This window comes from Amblyomma americanum, chromosome 7 (genome assembly GCF_052857255.1).
Source record: "Amblyomma americanum isolate KBUSLIRL-KWMA chromosome 7, ASM5285725v1, whole genome shotgun sequence".
Taxonomy (NCBI): domain Eukaryota; kingdom Metazoa; phylum Arthropoda; class Arachnida; order Ixodida; family Ixodidae; genus Amblyomma; species Amblyomma americanum.
This window is the reverse complement of record NC_135503.1, coordinates 28,440,703-28,461,266: the sequence shown is the minus strand read 5'-3', so window position 1 is coordinate 28,461,266 and position 20,564 is coordinate 28,440,703. Positions and strand designations below refer to the sequence as shown.

The following is a 20,564-nucleotide window of genomic DNA, read 5'->3' as shown; positions in this document are numbered from 1 at the left end:
AGGTGGAGCTGCAATAAATATTTTTCCTACAACTCGCGTCCCGGAAACTTTTCTACCCAGTAGTACAGGTAAGTACATAGTTCATACTAAACACACTGCTGCTTAGCAGCATATTTAGTTTCAATATGGCAACTAAAACTATCAGCCAAACTTTCTTACTGAAGTCAAAATTGTTTCATCTAAAGACCCGTGAAGACTAGTATCCAGTGCCCCACGCCAGGGCGAATTTCATTCAACTGCGATGATTTGACGAAAGCTGTGCAGCTTTACTTAGTAGTTACGACTGTGCCCGGGTGGTTGCTGATCGATATTTGCCCCGTTAAAATGAAATATAAGCCAGACGGGGGAATTACCCACAATACATCGGACGCAGTGAAGCAGAGAAACATTGGCGTGTCTTGTTTCTTTTACAATAGGAAAAAACCTTTTTTTTCTATGCTATTATCGGCCTGTACACTCTAAACAAAAGGAGTAAAAAGGGTGTAAAACTGTCCTCTAGCGCTCAGCCTTTTAAAGAAGGGTGTACGCTAGGGGACAGCTTACTCTCTTTTTACTCCCATATAGGTGCATTTGTGTTTAGAGTGTACGTAGATAGACTAAAGGAAAGCAAAGGTCAAGACAGTACGTCTCCGGAAAGAAGCGAACTTACACTCTAAACAGAAAGGAGTAAAGAGAGAGTAAGTTGTCCACAAGCACACTACCCTTTCATAAAAGGGAATGCTCTAGAGGACAGATTACTCCCTTCTTACTCCCATATAGGCGTATTTGTGTGTAGAGCGTACGCCGCGAGCATGCAGCGCTCGGTGCTCCACCAGTTGAGTTACGGCGATGGCTATCTTCCATTCTATTTCCGTAGGCCTTCATGCGTACGAAGGAGTGATGCTAGCGTTGTTCGTGTCAAACCCACACCGATTCTTAAGGAAGACATGGCAGGTTGGTAAACTTTCGCTTACATTATCAGAGCAGATAAACTATCGCTTACTTTCGAGAACAAGCAGGCGAGACGAGTGAGTGGCAGCTGAAGCCAGTGTGCTCGAGACCGCATTTTTGCAAGTGAAAGTCCCACTGGTGTGCCTAAATGTGTGGCAGTGAAATCAGGTGATGGTTGACAAAGGTAGCACCAAGGTGCCAAGACAGCTATTCGTGCGTCCCGGAGGCTTTTGTCGCCGACGGTGCTAAGGGATATATGTTTGAAGAAGCGTGTTTATAATAGCACGTCATCACTTTCTCGCCTCTCTTTCCCAACTCCGTCCTGGCTTTTCTTTTGTTTTAGTCTACGTTCTTGCTATGAACGGCTGGTGCATGTAACTGCGTAGAACTTAACACTAACACGCATCGTGACTTTAAAAGCCCACAAGTTTTGGACAAACGTATCTAGTTAATGCGGCTGCCGCCATGTTATGCATGGCGCTGATCTTCAAAAATTACTTCGGGAATTTTGAGTGCTTGATACGTCTCACTGATTACCTATTTAGTAAGCTTGAGAGCAGGAAGCGTTTTATAAGCCAGATTCTGCACCGTTTAGGAAAAGTGGGCCATCAGTATCAACATAATTGTGTGCCATCTTACCGCACTAATTAGCTTTCTTTAAATTACAAATGAAAATATTCTCTTGAATTACGTGGTGTTCGCTTATGGCAGCTGACAGATGGCGCTAGTTGGCGATGTATAATAGAACACTAATCACCAGGAAAGCTGGGCATTTGCATCCTTGTATGAGTGCTCTTATGGGGTTTACAAAGCGTAGGCCGATGAGAATTAGAAGTCGTTGCGAATAGAATCCCTTATTGTGAAAGAATGTACACAATAAGAATAGAGGAACGCTTTACCTCAACATTTCTTTTTACACGAGCAACATACAATGCGGGATGTGCTGAACGCAGCACTTAGAGTGCAAATGGTTTCTTATTTAATTTATTTGGCATGCTTGTTGCAAAATTTCCGACACGACAGGTTCACTTTCTTCGCGGACGCCCTCACTAGTGAATTCATTCGTTCGTTCACAAATAACTAAATTATTGATTCATTCATTTATCAAGAGAGACACTTATCGACCGACAAGCACTGTTTTTCTTTTTTACGAAATATGGAGCTTCGTAACCTAACGACAGCTAGACTGGAAAAGCTACAAAAAGAAATAAGAAAAGGACAGCATTTACTTCAGAGACATGGCAAGTAGCCAATCTAATATGGCAATTTAATATGCCACCCGAAGTGCTTGCTACATATTGCACAAACGAAGGCAACGTGAAGTGTCCTTTCCATTTAGTGCTAAGCCTCGTCTCTTCCTTAAAATCACCGCGACAACCTGCTGGGGATAGAATAAATAATTCTGCCTGCAGTCCTCATCACGTCTCGAAGTAGCGCTTAACTGAAATTTACTGTTGAATAATACTCAAGAGTTCACCCAACCATTCGCACTGAAGCAAGGTTATCGTTTTAATGGCTTCACGACCCTGTTCTTGAATTCATTAATGTATTTTGACGATCTCAAGAATTTTATGTTCTACCATACAGAAAAAGAGGGCACTTCCTAGTGGCTTCTCTCCCCACTTCCTCTTCGATCTCAACTGTGCATTGGAGCACCACTCTTTTCGCCGTAGAAAAATCGCTCTTAGCATATTCGTGCTCTGGAGCTGAAAGCCATCCTCTAGCGGAATGAATAACTCAGGCGTGCGCGGTCATTTCAAACGTCCGGCAGCGTTAACCTTTCATCGATGCGCATTTCTCTTTTGCAATCTCCCCTCTTCTGTTCGAACGCACGAGCATCGAGAAGCGGATACTGGTCCACGCTTGATGCTGGTGGAGGCGAAACAGCATCGTGGTGCCGCTCCTTGCGCCTCGGCTAAGCACTTAGACTGTCTCACTGGTAGCGTGCAGCGTGGCGCAAGCTGCGAGAAGCGCTCTGAGTCAGCCGATACGGCGGCCCCAGAAGTGGTAAAGGAAGGAAGGAAGGAAGGAAGGAAGGAAGGAAGGAAGGAAGGAAGGAAGGAAGGAAGGAAGGAAGGAAGAAAGAAAGGAAGGAAGGAAGGAAGGAAGGAAGGAAGGAAGGAAGAAAGAAAGAAAGGAAGGAAGGAAGGAAAAAGAAAAGAAAGAAAGGAAGGAAGGAAGGAAGGAAGAAAGGAAGAAAGAAAGAAAGAAAGAAAGAAAGAAGAAGGAAAGGAAGAAAGAAAGAAAGGAAGAAAGAAAGAAAGGAAGGAATGAAGGAAGGAAGGAAGGAAGGAAGGAAGGAAGAAAGGAAGGAAGGAAGGAAGGAAGGAAGAAAGACAGAAAGAAATAAAGAAAGAAAAGAAGAAAGGAAGAAAGGAAGAAAGAAAAGAAGAAAGGGAGGAAGAAAGAAAGGAAGAAAGGAAGAAAGACAGAAAGAACTAAAGAAAGAAAAGAAGGAAGGTAGGTAGGTAGGTGCAGAAAGAGAGAAAGGGACGGAAAGAAGAAAGATAGTCAAGCAGGAGATAAGGAAGAGAATAAATGAGCGAATGAATGGGGGAAGTAAGCGAGGGAAAAAGGAAGGAAGGTAAAAATGAAGAAATGAAGCAGGGAAGAAGGAGAGGGAAGCAAAAAAGAAACGAAGGAAGGAAGTGAAGGAAGCAAGGAATGTATTAGTAGGAAATGTGGAAGGGGGTGATAGTTTTAGCAAATAGCAGCGCGAGTACTAGCAACCCTTGCGGTGATATTCTGCGTAGTTAGTTTTATATTCAAGGAACTCTGGAGCTTTTAACGCGATCGCGTTAGGGAGCTCGTGCCGCAGAAAATCTGGCGTCGTGGTCGGCGTCGTTGACCATCAGCGAAAAATCCCCGAAAAATCTCCAGAGAAGCAACCAAGGAGGCAGGTGGTCCATCTAGGTCACGTGACCTTGTGGTGTCATCTCACCCTGCCCACCGCATTGTGAGAAAAGTGGCCACCGTGGCAGGTGACGGGTAAATTAACGTTGGTCGCGAGAGGTTGCTTGGAAGAACAACCTGGATCGCGCAAGTCCCAGCGGTGCAGCACCTGCCACAGCAGGGCAGTGGCGCATCGCTTAACCGCTGCAACACTGCGCCACGCGTAGTATGACTACTCCCGAGGATCTATGAATGTTAGAGAATGACCAATTCCGCATATATGGGCATTAACTCATTAGCTGTCGCGTCATACCCTTAAGGGGGAGCTTAGGTGTCCTCTCCAGTTCTTCTTCCTCCTCTGGGCCGAAGAAGTGGTAACGAGCGTTGTAGCGCCATTCCCTTTCCCACGATACTCTTCAGCGGGAGCCCATTCCCAGGCCAACAGATCACAGGAGATGCATTCTCGTTCGTTAGGGTGTGGTCACATGATGCTGGAGTGGCAGTATGACGTCACTGAGTTGCCTGTCGCGGCCCATATACTACAACTACCAGTATTACTGTTACAACTAGTGCTGTTACTACTACGAAACTACTACATGATACTGCTACTACCACACACTACTGCTGCTGCTACCACCACCACCATCACTACCACCACTACCACTACCACCACTACCACTACCACCACCACCACCACTACCACCACCACTACCACCCCCACTACCACCACTACTACTACTACTACTACTACTACTACTACTACAACGAATATTTCGACTACTGTTTTACTGTTCCTGCTTCTACTGCCCCGACAACGGGAACGTTGTAAACTCCGCAAAATCACGCTCATACTTGTGTCTCCTGAAAAGCTTTGGACTGCACACCGCGCTTTTGCAGTTTAATGTTGAAGAGCAGACCGCAAAAGGACTTACCCGTACGCATGTTGCGAACGGTATATAGCGCAGTGACCTTTGATATGCGCTCCATAGCTCCCCTGACTGGCTCACGCCGTCCCGATAGCTTCCGCAGCGTTGCACACTTTTTTTCACCGAAGTGGCGAAGCGCATAAAACGCGCCGCGCAGCTGGAGAAGAAAGCGCTGGAAACCACCACGGTGCCGGCGTCCACCACCACCACTATCAACCCCACGCACGTTTGGGCACAAAGAGAGAGCACGCGCGAAGAAATCAACTCATGCGGCCGCGACGGTAATTACCGGCTTCGGAAGAAGGATAAAAAAAGAAAAAAAAGAAACGGCTCTTTTGAAAAGGAAGGCGGCCTGAACGCTAATGGATATGAGTCAGCGGCGCAATGAAATCAGTCGGCAAGAGCTGCATCGCGCTGCACGCTGCCTCTATATAGAGTCGCCGCTTCTCGGTTCGCACGCCCTCTCTCCTGCTTTTCGCTCTCTTTCTCTTATTCGTTCGTTCCAGTTTATAATAACGTATTCAAACGGAACTCCGTTTCCTTCGCTCCTCTGTCTCACTTCGTGTTTTCTATGTTTCCAATTTTTTGATGTCATTACACGCGCCTCTTCGTTTTCGGAGGCGCCCGGGATGTTCGCCAGGCATCAATGATTCACATCGGGCTAAGAAACTGCGCAGGGCTCGCGTTGAACGGAAGGCCCGCAACGCATTTGCAATGTTTTATCGCTTTCAAGCGGAGAAGGGTGATGCGGGGTCGGAGGCGGCGTAAGCGGAAAGTTCGGGGAAGGAGGGCGGGGGAGAGAGAAGGAAGGGAAGGGGGATTTAGGGAAGGGGCGGCACAACCGCCAAGAAAAGGAAGGCTCTTTAACACAGCGCAAGCGTTGGGGGCTCCCTCCTCGCGCCCAGATATGCCACCAGTTCGAGCCAGCCGCCAAAGCAGAGGCACCAGCATCAACTAGTGAATTATGTACGCCGGTTACATATTGAAATTCCTCAGGAGGGCAAGAGAGAGAGATCTAGGAGGAGGAGAAAGAAGCGAGCTTGGCGGGGAACGCCAGAGCCTGGAACGTTGCTTCACCTCCTGCCGTTCTGTTCGCTTTATTCCGTTCTTTTTCTTTCTTTTTGCTTTCTTTCATTCTTCCCCTCGACTGCTTATATGCCCTCATGCGGGCACGCACCGAAAATTTCTTCGCAACCATAGAGCTCGCCGCCGATTTCGGCTTGGAGCAAGCATAGGCGCAGGTCTTTCCTTAGTGGCTTTCGGTGCGTTTTCCCCGACGTTTTCTTCAATTGCTTTATTTTTTTGTATTCCGTTCATTTATTTAACTTCTACCAATCGAATAGCATTCGAACCGACTTTCCCGGGCAACCGCAAGGAACGCGGGAATGCACTCTCTGCATATCTTATATCAGCGGGAGAGGCGCGTCTCTTTTTTACCAGCATCTTAGGCAACCTCGCAAGGAAAAAAAAAAAAACAGAAGAAGTTAAAAGTACGAAACACAAAAAATATACTGAAAGAAGAGTAGCAGCTCTCATATGCCGGCCGCCGTCTCTATACATTTTCATTTATCCTTTTTTTTTGCCGAACGATACCTGGCTGAGCGAAGTTGCGCGGGGCGCACGGAATTCTGGGTGGGAGTGCGTATACCTTGCATTTTTTATAAAGCCGGCATGCATGAATGCGCACGAGAGTTATGCCTGCTGACCATCCTCTTCTGTTATCCTCTTCTCCACCTGCTTAAAAAATAAATAAAGCACGAAGAACGAAGCGTGGTACAGCAGGTAAGGCTGTCCTGTGCATGAGAATTTCGTCAGGTTTAGCATTAATCAGTTTTCACTGCGACGGGTTAAAACCAATCACGCGGTTCGAGGGGCACAGGTTCGCACTGGTGGTGGACAGCAAGGTAGGAATTAATTATAACGCTCGCCTTTAGGTTAGCGAACAGCCGCTCACATGCATCTCTTAGGCAAGTAAGCTCAGATTAGAGAAGGTGAAATTTGGTGCGTGGTTGACAGAAACTCTGACATCGGATTGTGCCCCAGTTTCGGGTATCAGGTATGGTTTGTCATCAGCATACATGATCGTAATCGCGCAGGCTACAGCAGGAAGCACTAGGCAAAGGTTTCAATCGATTGGCTGCATGGCTATATGTTCAACAGGTGCCGAAGAAACTGATTCCGGTTCTCTGTCTTAATGGTCCCCGTGTCTCTCGCCCTTGGCTGTATGCTTCTCCGACCTTGTTATTTGTGCTGATACAACCGACCTCGAGCCGATGTCTGAGCACCTTGACTCGCAATCCCTGCCTTGCGCTGGTCCATATGGTTACTAACGGAAGGTACAAAGGAATCCAATAGTACGAAACCAAAGAGAGCTCAGATAAATGTTCCTACTGTTGTTCTAATTTATCAGTGAATCAAAGGAATCCGTAGTTCAATTTACATTGATGATTTGACAAAGCATAAGGAAGAAAGCATGACACCAACCGGAGCCGTACCCACGACTTCGCAAATCTCCTGGGCTGGCCTACTAACTGAGCTGCGCCGCCGCGGTGGCTCGTGGCTATGGCGCTCGGCTGCTGACCCGAAAACGGGGGTTCGACCTCGGCCGCGGCGGTCGAATTTCGATGGAGGCGAAATTCTAGAGGCCCGTGTACTGTGCGATGTCAGTGCACGTTAAAGAACCACAGGTGGTCGAGATTTCCGGAGCCCTTCACTACGGCGTCCCTCATAGCCTGAGTCGCTTTGGGATGTTAAACCCACCGCAAAACAAACAAAACTAACTGAGCTGCGGTAGCTGTAGAGCACTGCACGCAGGAGGTCGGTTTGGCTCCCACCTGCGGCAAGCTCTCGTCTTCAGCTTTGTAAAATGAATCCGGTCTAATTTTAGTGCGCGATTACTTGCTTCTCTAATATTGACGACAACCAGATCATTTATCTATGTTTTCCTTGATTTGAGATTTTTGGCTACTTTTCCAGCGATGCCCGTCATATCCCGCGCTCTTGTTCACTAATGGCGTCATTCTGGAAGTTTACTGGTTAACCTCTTCATTCCCTATCCCTTATGTGGCTCGCACGAACGGCTTTGTACACTATAATCTTGATGAGTATCCTTCGTTACACTAGGTTGTTCGGCACACTGCGTCCCAGTTCATGATGTGTTGCCAACGGGTACGAAAATGAGGAATTTTTTTTTTCGGTTGTGCAATAAAACACCTCTCGCTTCATTTCTATTTGTGCACAGTCACAAAACTAGGCGCCCAGGTGGTTAAGAATAGGAGAATGCCTTTACTCGCCTTGACATATCTCCCAGCAGTCTTGCCTGGTTGCTGCCTGCCCGGGATAGAGAGCGCGCAATGGCTTTGTATTCCGGCGCTGACTGTTGTTCCACAGCCAGCACGCGTGGGTACTCCGTCAACGATGAGGATGGATGGCGCGGTCCTGCACATCGTCAAGCCTTCCGGGCGTAACAGCTACTGGCATGGTCATCGCCCTGTCAGGTCCCAAGGTAGAGGCAAGTGAAAAAGTCAGGTTTGATTTGCTTTGTTGTCTGCAAATTATGTCATGCTGCAAAAGAAAAAAAAATCACTTGTGAGGAAAATAATACAACGTGCGAAGTGCTCTTTCTTCGACTGTACAAACGTCTCCCATATTTTTCTTTTTCTACGGCGGGGAGAAGAGTTCGCGCTCTTAATTCATTCATTCATTCATTCATTCATTCATTCATTCATTCATTCATTCATTCATTCATTCATTCATTCATTCATTCATTCATTCATTCATTCATTCATTCATTCATTCATTTTGTTGCTGAGCACCTGCGTAAAAGTGTCTACGGTTCAAGTGACCTTCATTCGTTCACTAATTGGAAAGCTCCCTTCCATAGTGTGCGCATGTGTAGCAGTGTCCAGGGTACGACACACTTGCGTGTGTCGTACTGACAGGCTTTCCATCCAAGTCGATGAATGGACATGGAATGCGCGTATTCTAGCTGTGTCAAGGACACGCTAGAAAAGACAGAACTGAAAACAATACACAGCACGCAGCTTGTAACGTATCATTCATGTTGGTGCAACGTTCTTGGGGAAAGAAAAGCGCTTCACGTACTGGTATAAGGCTACTTCGACACCTGCCCGCTGATCCCGAAAGAACGCTCACTTCACCAGCAGTGGACGATAGAACGCAAAGCACTAGGATGAAAAGTAACAATTTTAACAGCGAAAGGTAAGCTTGAAGGACAAGAAACGAGAGCAAGGATTTCAACAGAAAGCGGGATCCGAGGCGTCTTGCCCGCGACGATAAAAGGCAGCGGTGTCCGGCGCGGCGGCTTAGTCCGCGGACCGGGATATGTCGCAGCCGGACGAAGCCTGGGAGGAGGAAAAAAACAGTGAAAAAATGTGAAGAAAAAGAGACTGATATGTCTACGGAGCACTTTTTTGGTGCCGTTAAGAACAACGCGCGTAGGGGCCAAGAAGCGCTAAGCCGCTTTGGGGCATCTCCAGCACTGCGCTCGGCCGAACAGACAAGGGACTCTCTCCGAAGGGAGACCCCCTAATAGGAATCTATCTGGCCTTTTCAAAAGCGTGCCCAGGGCGCCGGATTAGGAGCGAAGACAGAGCAGAGAAAAAGGGTGAAAGGGAAGGGAGTCAGGGATCTAGAAAGGACAACGGGGGGGGGGGGGGGGGGGGGGCAAAGGAATATCACCTTTCTTTCGGTTTTCTTTTACCGCTTTTTTTTTCACTCTTCTTTTAAAACGCTTAGGAACACGACTTTGCACTCGCTAAGAGGGGACGACAGACTGCTGTGAGGGGAGAGGGAAAGAACATCATGGTCGTCTTCTCCGCTTCGGATTGCAGCCTTGTCTGAAGCGTCGAACAAGCGGCGTTTGCGCGAGCTCCCCCTTGTATTCGCTTGCTTTCCGCCGCGCGCCTTTTCTACGCTTGTGGGCGTATCTGGTTTGCGCGTGACGAACGGCTCGTTCTGCGGGGCCCTTTGCGCCCGGCAACGGCGCAGTGGCTGACCTATGCGCCGCGGCTCTCGGGCGGATCGACGTTCGCTGCTTGGAGCGGAACGTATGACGAGACGGGAGAGTGACACTGTATAATAATAATAATAGGTATTGGGGGAAAGGAAATGGCGCAGTATCTGTCTCATATATCGTTGGACACCTGAACCGCGCCGTAAGGGAAGGGATAAGGGAGGGAGTGAAAGAAGAAAGGAAGAATTAGAGGTGCCGTAGTGGAGGGCTCCAGAATAATTTCGACCACCTGGGGATCTTAAACGTGCACTGACATCGCACAGCACACGGGCGCCTTAGCGTTTTGCCTCCATAAAAACGCAGCCGCCGCGGTAGGGTTCGAACCCGGGAACTCCGGATCAGTAGTCGAGCGCCCTAACCACTGAGCCACCGCGCCGGGGTTGGCACTGTATCAAAAATCAATTTGCGAATACTCCGGGGCTGTTTTAGTGTATGGAAAGGAAAATATTAAACAAAAAGAAAGAATTAAAGAGGATGCAAACTCTCTTGTAATTTGTCCTCGGTGGGGCAGAATGCAGGCAGGCACGTGGGTATAGGGTTTTTGTCGGGAGTGGCCAAAGATAATTTCTTATATCGGGGAATGTAGGGGGCAGGGGGAGCTGGGGGGGGGGGGGGGTGTCCTGGGCGATGAGAACCGAACAGGAGCACTACCAAGATAATTGAGGATTGGTGCGCAGTGGATGCTGAGATCTAAGCGTCAATTCATATAAGCCGGATGCTCGAAGTAAGTTCAGATTAACGAGGTTCTGTTGTAGCCAACGCGGCACGTTTTCTTAATCTTTTTTGGTATTTAACCTGGCGCCAGCTCCTTACATGCAAGTGTATACAGCTATTGATGCGTGTTGTATTAGGCGGCAATTACTGAGCAGTAATTATGCAGACTATTTCAAAGGAGAGTAACTAAGCACTGGAGGGCGCTCTCCACTGCAGCCCACCTCCGGGCTTCAGCCGATACACTCGTTAACGGCATCCCCCTGAGTCTCCTGAAATTTCTTCATTGCGCAGTTTTTTGAGTCACAACTCAAATGCTCGAATAAAAATTTCAACCTACGCGCGCAGGTTCCTTACTTGCCTGGCAAAGTTTTTGACGTTTTGAGTTTTCCAAGCTCCGTGGGAAATTTCGTGGTTCTTCGTGTTGTGCTAGATTTATTTTCTTTCACTTCATATGTGTATAGTTGTTATGATTGTATGATGCTTCAGATCCCCCCAAAACATCTTTCACGTGCGGCCCGGTATCCTTACAAGCGCCATGTGCTTAGATTTACCAGAAAACATTTTCTGTACGATTGATTGATCGATCGATTGATTGATTGATTTGTTGACTGAGTGATTGATCGATTCTCTTCCTCATAATTTGGAGACAACGTTTTTTCGAGATTGGCCGATGTTAAATTTCGCCGGCCCTTTTGAAGCCGTTTTGAATACCTTTCAGTTACTTTGGAAGCGTCCGCTTAGAGTGAATATTTAATTGCCCGCACAATAGCAGGTTGCCTTTGATGTGCTGTCTCTTACCTAACTGTGCTGCGGTCACTAGAAAAGAAGACCTCCCGGAAAGAAGTTATTTTCAGCATCCTGCCTCCGAAATACATATTTTAAGACCGACGTTGCACATCGTATATATACCTGGTGTTGGGAGGGCTGCAAGGAATCACGCAGCGCGTAAAGAGTACGTGGGACGCACAAAGCTGATGTGGTATACACACACACAAAAGGCAGCGCGCAGCCCACAAAGGAAAGCTTGGTCCGAACGAACTCAGATGAGGTGAAAGGCGTCGTCCAAAAAACAACGAAAGGAGAGACTCGAACACAATGAAGCACGGTAGGAACGTCGCTGACAGCGAAGAAGCAATGCCGGGGTCCAAGCGGGTTCCTGGCGAGTCGCGCCTAGCATACCCAGCAGGCCACATTCCAAGACCCTGACGCATGTGGATGCATTTTCAATTAGTGCCCGTCACAGCGGCGATCGCCTTCCCGCCACTGCCGGGGAGAAGATGTGCGGTTAAAAGAGCCGGAGGCCTCCTGCGTATACTCGCTTTTATTTCCCTCCCTACTTCCCTTCCCTTTCTTTCTTCGTGCACATCTGCCGCTGTATTTGGGCAGTAAACTCTCCTGCGCAGGCACGTGTACCTCTATGCGCGTGTTTTCTTCAATCTCCCCGGGACTGGGAAGTCTGCCGGCGTCGTCGCTTTTGTTCTCTATGGCGTTTCTTGGCGACCGGAACGACTCCTGGTGGCGCGCTCGTAAGCTGCCTGTCGTCGCGCTGTCACCGACAGAGAGGCGGCGAGCTTCTTGTGTCCCTCGTGAAGCCCCCGAGCCATACGGCGTCCGCGGAATTGGCTATATACCGGGTGAGCTGCGCGCCGACTGACCGGACAGCCTGGCAGTGGAGCGAAGCAGCTTTTTGTGCCTGTGCATCTCGCGTGGAGCGCCGCCGTTCACTCGCCCTGCGGGGGATGGGGCCGTTGCTTTGGGTGGACCGTTGGAAAAGTCTCGCGCGGGAATAATGCAGCCCAGCTGGTGACGGTGCGGGTCGGTTGTTCTTTCACATGGATACCGCGTGGTCAGCGATTTGAGTCGTCAGTGTCACTCAACATGAGAAGCTCAACAATACAAAGACTGAGCTTGATCAACAAATATTCCGGTCTAACGCAATATAACCTGTGCGCCAATTTGAACAAAAAGCGCACATAATTAGGAATCAAAAAATAATAATTGGTTTTTGGGGAAAGGAAATGGCGCAGTATCTGTCTCATATATCGGCGGACACCTGAACCGCGCCGTAAGCGAAGAGATAAAGGAGGGAGTAAAAGAAGAAATGAAGGAAGAGGTGCCGTTGTGGAGGGCTTCGGAATTTTCTCGACCACCTGGGGATCTTTAACGTGCACTGACATCGCACAGCACACGAGTGCCCTAGCGTTTTGCCTCCATAAAAACGCAGCCGCCGTGGGTCGGGTTCGAACCAGGGAACTCCGGATCAGTAGCCGAGCACCCTAACCACTGAGCCACCGCGGCGGGTGGAATCAAAAAATAAACTTCCACTTTCATGGCATATTTTACAGCCAAAGCTGTTATACCTTTCGTTTAGTCATATATAGCCCCACCTTCTGGCCTAGAATCTACAGCGTCAGCCCTAAGATCTTAATTACTTAGTTGAATAATCTATTTAACTTAGTTATTTGAATTTAACATGATTTATTTCAGTTTGCGGCCACCAGCTACCACGGTGGGCAGGAGACCAAGTGAAGAGCGAAATCCTCCTCTTCACGTTTAGGGGAGAGAAGAAACAGAGAAAGTGCGAGAGAGAGGCGAGACGAGAAGAGACGGGATGCTTGGTCAGAATTTCCTGCCATGTATTCGCTGTATATACTTTTACGTTTATCGCTGCTGTCTTCATTGTGCTCTAGGTATATAATTTTCATGACTATTGACTAGCATGTAATATACCGACCCATTCTGTGTTGTGTAATGTTCTCGTGTTTTTAGGTCTGAAGTGGACACTGTTCAATTATCATGGCTTTGTACTTTTATCGTTCTTGCGTCTCGTTACCGCTCGTTCCCGTTGTCAATGTCAAATAAACTTTTTTCTAACCACATCTTATTTGCGGTTTTCTTGCATCCCGAACCGTTGTGTGCGCTCGGTAGGGTTGTACAATGCCACTGCTTCGCATGACTTGTGTAGGTAATGCCAGGCATTGGAAATGCTCACCGTGTCTCAGCCTAAGTGTGTGATTTACGGTCAGCACAGTCCTGGTTAGCCCTCACTGATGTCGGCCACATATGATTTTAACATGGCGCACAAATTTAACACGCAACACAAATACACCGCACTAAGAGCCTAGCAGGATATTCAAACCAGTTGCTACCTATTTTCATAGTAAATACTAACATCATTTTGTTTTTGAATGCAGTGCTCTTCACTAGCTTCTTGAGGTAGTAACTTTCACTAGTTTTACTTTTACTATCTCTAGTTTCTAAGAAGGCAGTGATTTTTGTGACAGGTACGTGGTTAGTAGTACCTTAATGAATTCTCCTACTTTTTTTTTGTAAGAGTGTAAGGTAACCAGCCTTCATGTTCACCTGTAAAAATATTTCGTTACGGGGCAGTCCAGCAGTTGTGATGCTTATAAAGATATTTGTTGTCGGTCCCAATCCACTCAGAAGCACTGATAAAGCAATAGTTAATTGCCATCGCCTGAACTTCTTCATTTCACCATTTTCAGTTTTTCGCGCTTACAACGCCAGGGGGAACTCTTCGCAATGTGTAAGAGATTAGAAGTAAATTAGAGAGCCGTTGGAAGATTAGCACTACGTGCCCACGGGAAAACCACAAACGAGGTAGTACAGGGGGATATGGGTTGGGCAACGTTCGAAGCACATGAAGCTCAGAGTAAAATACTATACGAAGAACGCCTGAGGAAATTGAACGATGACATGTGGGCAGCTAAGGTTTTTAAATACCTATACAGAAAGAGCGTTGACTCACAGTGGCGTAAACGAACTAGAGAGCTGACCATAAGTTTGCCAGACACGAGGAAAGAGAAAGAAAGAGCATTCAATGACAGGTTAAAAACGCGGAAGGTAAAAATTGGATAAATTCAATAGAAAATAAACGTAGTGTAGAACTATATCGATACTGGGAACAGCAGATCAGGAGGTAAGCGCTTCTCAAGAGGCAGTGCCCTACTCTTTGAAGCTAGGTCAGGAAGACTTAGAACGCGCAGCTATAGAAAGAAATTTAACGAAGAAGATGGCACATGCACTGTGTGTGGTAAATCTGTAGAAACAATAGAACGCCTCATACTAAAATGTGATGGTAGCCATCCAGATGTCGATGCAGGCACAGTCACTCTTCCTGAGCCCTAGGGTTTAGATATAACAATAGTCATGTAAATTAATCTGCGGTGAAAATAAGCAAAAAGCGATTAAAAGATTGGTGGCTCAAAAGCAGAGAGGTGACATAAGGTTAAAAATGTAGGAAAACGTATTTAAAGAAAATGACGAACTTTAATAAATTAAAACACATTTAAACAAAAATAAAGAGAAAAAAGCTGAGCATGGTGGTAACTGCATTCACCCCGTTTGAAAGGGGACGCTCCGTCCGTCCGTCCATCCATCCATCCATCCATCCATCCATCCATCCATCCATCCATCCATCCGTCCGTCCGTCCGTCCGTCCGTCCGTCCGTCCGTCCGTCCGTCCGTCCGTCCGTCCGTCCGTCCGTCCGTCCGTCCGTCCGTCCGTCCGTCCGTCCGTCCGTCCGTCCGTCCGTCCGTCCGTCCGTCCGTCCGTCCGTCCGTCCGTCCGTCCGTCCGTCCGTCCGTCCGTCCGTCCGTCCGTCCGTCCATCCATCCATCCATCCATCCATCCATCCATCCATCCATCCATCCATCCATCCATCCATCCATCCATCCATCCATCCATCCATCCATCCATCCATCCATCCATCCATCCATCCATCCATCCATCCATCCATCCATCCATCCATCCATCCATCCATCCATCCATCCATCCATCCATCCATCCATCCATCCATCCATCCATCCATCCATCCATCCATCCATCCATCCATCCATCCAAGTTGCACATCGTGCTCAAATTCTTATCAAACTTGCCACAAAAATCTCTTTTAAACTACATCGTTCCACTTTCGAAAGAGGCAAGTGAACTTGAAAGCATGGCTTCAAAAAAGAACGAAAAAAAAAGTCTTCCTTTCTGCTGTTCCTCACTCGAAGCTGGAACTGGGGCGAGGTTCCTTGTTCTGGTACTCCGCCATTTGCCATTTATATCCACTGCGATTTCCACATGCTCCCAAACAAACGCAAGAAGACAGTGTTCTTAGGAAACAAATAATAAAGCACAAAGGAGCCGCTGGTGTTAAACATCTCCGGACAGCATCCTGGCGACATGCTGAGAGAATTTCAACGTATCATTCCCCGTTTATTTCCCCACACCGTCGTTCAGGCGAAGCCATCATCAATGTTAGATCGACCTCCACCCTAATGCACCGTGCCAGCGGCGAAATCCCTCCGGCCCACCTATGTGAAAAAAAAAACCAGAAAAAGAGAAAAAGCTCCCGTCCATACACTCGGAAGCTAATGCAGCTTCGCCTCAAAGTGTTAGCGGTAAAGAACAGATGACGCACTGGCGGCCGCGGCTTCAGTGGCATGAGTACACAAAGAAGACGCGGTAAGTGAAGCGCTGTCGGCACCCCTGTGCAAACAGCACACGAGTTATAGCCTGGTTGCGCCATCTGTTCACAAGAACTCGCACTATTCACGTGATACTCTGTACAAGGGTCTGTTATTGTAAAGCAGTCTCTTCACCGTGTGGTTGAAGCGAATGCCCCATTTTTTTTCCTACTCATGTTACGACGCATGCTCCACCTCACTGTTTGTAGAGAAAAAATAAGAGCGTGAAAGCACACTCACTTCGATGCATTAAACCATCAATGGAACTGCCAAACACTGGGCGTGCCATCTGTTGAAAGCGATAATTACACCGATTCATGCTGTTCCGCAGGTTGAACAAATACTTGCCTGCTAGTATACGGACGGCCAGCTTGTACTCGCTCAACTTGCGCGGCAACCGATTGCGTCAGTTTTGTTTTCCAAGCACTTAAACGGTTTGCAGATAAGTCTGCATCCATAGCTTTCGGGAAGGGGGAAGGAGGGTGCAGCCACAGTACTTCACACTGAGAGTATGCAGCATTCTGGCCGTGTACGTAACATTAACTATGTACACATACATCACAAATTACGCACATGACATTACATTGTGCATTTATGAAATAGACGTACGTCTTGTACGTTTTTGGGGGAACATAGCTGCGAGGTATTTAGGCTGCAAGGGCGATGATAGATGCGTTTTCTAACTTAATTAAACAATCGCTCAAACACACACAATAACAAGAAAGAACTATAACTGGAAAATACTGATGTGCGGCAGTTACTGAAACCCTGGCTCTCTTTTTGCCTTTCTTCTTCATCAAATGACATGATGCTGTCTTCCACGTTTACTAGATTCTGAAAAAAAAAATACTGAGAAGAAAACATTTACATTCATGAAACTTTCAAATTTATATGCATGCATTTTTCAAGAGGAGTTGTGCGCATTAATCTATTTGCCACGCCGGCTGTCCGCGCTTTATTACTCCCAGGCATTTTTCCATGCCGGCAAAATCTATCTCTCTCGCCTTTCTTTCTCCGTTTACTGCAATAGAGATATTTTTTCTTTCAAATTTTCCAATTTAGGAAATTTCTCTCCTTCAACAGCCTATGAAAATACGGCGCATTTGCCCGCAAGCTTACACAGACTGTGTACAGTGAAGTGGGCTCTCAGATACAATGTCGATTGGAATTAAGAGACGACGCGACGAGCGAGCCTGCATTAATTCCATTTCCACCGGGCGCACAGTAACACAGGTGTCGTTCCAAAGCCCGTCTGCACGGAAGAGATAAGTTGGGGCAGGGGAAGGCAAATGAGAAAGTGGGTGGCTGCCGTAAATGGGGCTCGCGGTCCGAGCGGGAGAATAATAGCACACTCTTCAGAATGGGCTACCTGTACTGCTTTGCGCGGGGAACACTGACTCCATATAGCGAAGTATTTTTTTTTCGGGACGTTCTTTGCACGGTTTGAAATTTAAAACTTGTGACACTCTAAAGCGCCTTGCTTGCTTAAGCAGTGAGTTCAGTGGGCGTAATTTCTTATTCAGAATACAACGCCCGCTTCAATTGCAGCCCTCCCGGCAGCAAAGACGTTGGGCCGGAAAGAAAGCATTAGCGATATGCGAGCTGAATTGTTGAATTTTGGATTCATCTCGGAATACAAGCTGTTCCGCACTACAATTAGAAGTCATAAGGACGGTCTTAAAAGAGGAGATAGGCGTGTTCTTCGAGAAATATCGCAACAGGAGTACGGTATCATGCACTTGGGGAATACGTTGCTCATTAAATGCTGTTATTTTGCTAAATGTGCGAGCTAATAGGAGGAAAAATGTAAGAGAACTTAAAAAGCAGATTTGTTCCAACACATTCGTGATATTGAGTGATGAATTAAAAACATGCAGTGGTGGCTTCGGAGACAGAGCGGTTTATTAATGAGGTAAAACGCGTTTTTCTCACCGCATTTCCTTATTTATGGAAAGAGATGTTGATATTGACCCGCCGCGGTGGCTCAGTGGTTAGGGCGCTCGACTACTGATCCGGAGTTCCCGCGTTTGAACCCGAGCGCGGCGGTTGCGTTTTTATGGAGGCAAAACGCTAAGGCGCCCGTGTGCTGTGCGATGTCAGTGCACGTTAAAGATCCCCAGGTGGTCGAAATTATTCCGGAGCCCTCCACTACAGCACCTCTCTCTTCCCTTCTTCTTTCACTCTCTCCTTTATCCCTTCCCTTACGGCACGGTTCACGTGTCCAATATATGACACAGATACTGCGCATTTCCTTTCCCCAAAAACCTATTATTATTATTATTATTATTATTATTATTATTATTATTATTATTATTATTATTATTATTATTATTATTATTATTATTATTATTATTATTATTATTATTATTATTATTATGTTGATATTGAAATATTGTTACCAGTAGAAACTACGTGAGTTCTGAGATTGACAAAGTTTTCCCAGGTCTAAGATATGCACGAAAGGAACCGCAGTAACGACCGGAGCTTGACACAAAACGCACTTGTTGCAATATGCCAGCTGAAGGCAATAGCACTGTGGAAAAAAAAAATCACAGCACGGTTACGACTATATAATGCGAGATTAAGTAATAGCTGTGTAGGCATTTAGCTTTGGCAGGCGGCTGTTCTAAACAGAGCCACCCGTAGGCTTATGCGACCCAGGTTGGCCATGACATAAGGTGATATCTGACGACGAGACACAAACAGATGCGCAGCATTGCTAAAAGCCCTAACACACCCTACGGGGTGTCATGCGGGATGATAACCATACCTGGGTTGCCACAGTAACCATGGATGGTAACCATGGTAACCATGGTAACGCAGCTACCAGTAACGCCGACGCGCAAGCCAGGGACGGGCGCCTAACGGCTGTCGCTGTAAAATGGCGTTCATGCAAGATAATTGCGCCACATGAACTTCTAGAAGTAAAGCTTACACCGATCTGCATGTCAGCAATGCTTACAAGCTCATGCGACGGTTCTAGCCAAGCCAGGAGTTCTTCGTCCCACGTATGGACCATTTATAATTTGTTTCAGTGCTTTTCACGAACTGACGCCGCTTTGTCCTGCGAGCATTGTGCCCCACTATAGCCTTTACAGCGCTTTTGTAGCTTTAGGCCTCAAAAATATAGTTGCAGCGTTATTCATGATTTTTTTGAAAATTTTAATCATGAAGGTATACCAAACCGTGAGCCTCCGCCGACACCACACATTTGTCCCAGAACATAGACTCGCATTCAAGTTTGGCTTTAAAAAAGCAAGCGAAGCATCGTGCGCAGTGCGTCTCTGAACATACCAGTAAATTACTGCCATGCAGGCTTCGGGACGTAGCTAACTAACACGCTAAAATTAACCCGCAACTAACACTCTGCTCATAAACGAAACGGGATAACTTCCCAGGCACTGATAGACAGCCGGCCGATATGCCTTGTGGCGCATCGGCACGCAGAAACGAACATTTCAGGTGGCAGTGCACTCACCTTAGGCTGAACGTCCCCAGAACGGCGATGACTTGCTTTCGGTGCTACCTCAAAATCTCGAGATTTTCTCCTTTGATTTCTCTACTTCTCTTTTCCATCATGCGGCATCTGACGCCGCCCGTCGCGTATGCTAGCCAGAGGCAAATCGGGCTCGTTCACCTGTGGTACGCCTGTTTGGTGTGGTGTTAACGGTACCAATCACCTCAGCTGTTCTGCTAACGTCACTTGCACTGGCATTGTAGCTTATTCTAAGCGCTTCCTGTACGGCAGGAATGCTTACTTGCACCGACCGATCCTCTGGCTTCGGGGCTACGCTCCTGCCTTGGATACTCTAATTCTTCTCTACTTCAACTTGGAGACTAAGCAGCCTACTGCCGTGGGCTGTTGTACGTGATCTGTTTTGTGCGCTTTTTGTCCGTGTGGTTTGCACTGCTACGCCAGGTGCGCAAGCCGCAATCCGTGAGTGCACTCAACGGGGATAAAGGCTCCACCAACATCGCATATTTTAGACTGCCTGCTGCTCCGGAAGCGCTGTCGTTTTTGGAGGCCACTCTTAGCACGTTTTCCTTGTGGATGGAAAGGCGCTGCGTCCCGATAATTGTATGTCTCCATCCGTTCCGAAATTTCTGCTTTGATGTAAATGACCGGACTGCAACTTTCGTTGCCTTGACTTGTGTAGGGTGGTTCGACCAGTGCTCTAATCGCTTATTTTAATGCATGACTGTCGCTTTGCGTTGCTCGCTCTACGTGATCAGTTGTCTTCAATTGTATACATTTCCTTCCTGCAAGAGCTCTCGTATCCTTCCTGCTATCCAACAGACAGCACTGTACTGTTGTTTGCCTTTTAACACGCCTCTGTCGCTCTCATTGTGTTTCCGAACCGGAAACGCCGGACATTTAACTAACACCCCGCTATTGTCATGCTCGGGTGACACCCTCGCGTCGCCGCCGAACTTGTGACAATAATTAAACTGCCGCGTTAGTAAAATGAGCGCCCATTGTGGTGTTATATCCGACACACACACACACACACACACACACACACACACACACACACACACACACACACACACACACACACACACACACACACACACACACACACACACACACA

At 47.3% G+C, this 20,564-nt stretch overlaps 1 protein-coding gene across 1 annotated transcript in view; it reads right to left on the bottom strand.

Moving 5' to 3' along the window:
• The window catches only part of LOC144098744 (calcium-activated chloride channel regulator 2-like), a 573,215-nt gene that overhangs the window by 467,760 nt on the left and 84,891 nt on the right, over positions 1–20,564 (bottom strand). The window contains exon 2 of the mRNA XM_077631596.1: positions 8,042–8,238. The gene's annotated coding sequence lies outside the window, so the exon portion shown is untranslated. The remainder of the gene's footprint in view (positions 1–8,041; positions 8,239–20,564) is intronic.